Genomic DNA, 1337 nt, shown 5'->3' on the forward strand with positions numbered 1-1337 from the left:
CTCCTCCTCCTCCTTGTTATTGTTTTTCAAGATAGGGTTTCTCTGTTTAGCCCTGGCTGTCCTGGAACTCACTCTGTAAACCAGGCTGGCCTCGAACTCAGAAATCCGCCTGCCTCTGCCTCCCAAGTGCTGGGATCAAAGGTGTGCACCACCACGCCCAGCTCATTTTGGGGTTCTTTAAAAAACTTTTTTAGACAGTTTCTCACCTGGAACTCTGTAGAGAAGGCTGGCCTCGAACTTACAGAAATCTGTCTGCTTCTGTCTCTTGATGCAACCAACTCCCCACCCCCACCTGGGTCTTGCTACATTGTCCAAACTGGATCTTAAGTTTCTGGACACAAGTGTTCCTCAGACTTCAGCTTCTCTGGTAGCTGGGACAAATGAGGACAAACTATGCCTTGCTTGATAGTCTGTGTAAGTGTTTGTGTTTGAGTGGGATTAGTCATGGAACTTGTGCACCAGTGGTATTAGTTATAGATCTTGTGCATGCTAGCCAAACAGTCTATACTGGACTACAAGCCACTCCTCTGAATGACAAACTAAGATCCAAAGTGAGTTATGGCCAGGCACGTTGGGCACAGGCATTTAACCCCAGCACTCAGGAGGCAGAGGCAGGCTGGAGCTATGTGAATTCAAGGCCAGCCTGGTCTACAAAAAGTTCTGGAACTTACTCTGTAGACCAGGCTGGCCCCAAACTTAGTGATTTGTCTTTCTCTGCCTCCTGAGTGCTGGGCCACCATGCCTGGCTGAGAAAAAATTAAACTTTTTTAAGTTCCAAAACCTTGCAACCACAGAGTACAGGCAGTGGTTTGTAGACCTTCACATCTACACATGCAATTAATTGCTGCAGGTGTAGCAAAAATAGAACCATCTCTGGTATTTTATTGGTTTTAAAATGTTCCATCAATAAAAATGTCCTTTTCCTGTGTGTGTGTGTGTGTGTGCCTGTGGTTTGAGACAGGATCTTGCTGTCGCTCACCCTGACCTGGATTTTGTGATCCTCCTGTCTCAGCCTCCCCATGCTCTGATAACAGGATGGCTCAAATATACTACTTTCATGAAAGATTAAAACATCTCTACAAAGAATAACTGCAAGGGACCGGGGCTGTAGCTCAGGGGATAAAACATTGCTGAGCAAACACACAAACCTGAGTTCAGGTCCTGGGCAGCAGCAGCTGGAGGCAATGGCTGGCTTCTGCTAACCCTGCTGCTGCAGGGAGGGTGGGGAGAAGAGAGCTAAGAGGCCCCTGGCTGGTCTGTCTGGATGAGACTGAGCTGCAGGCTGTGAGAGATCTCATCTAGAAAGGAAAAGTGGATAAAGGAGCTTGCTGCCAGGC

The sequence above is a fragment of the Mus caroli genome, chromosome 4, assembly GCF_900094665.2.
Source record: "Mus caroli chromosome 4, CAROLI_EIJ_v1.1, whole genome shotgun sequence".
Classification (NCBI taxonomy): Eukaryota; Metazoa; Chordata; class Mammalia; order Rodentia; family Muridae; genus Mus; species Mus caroli.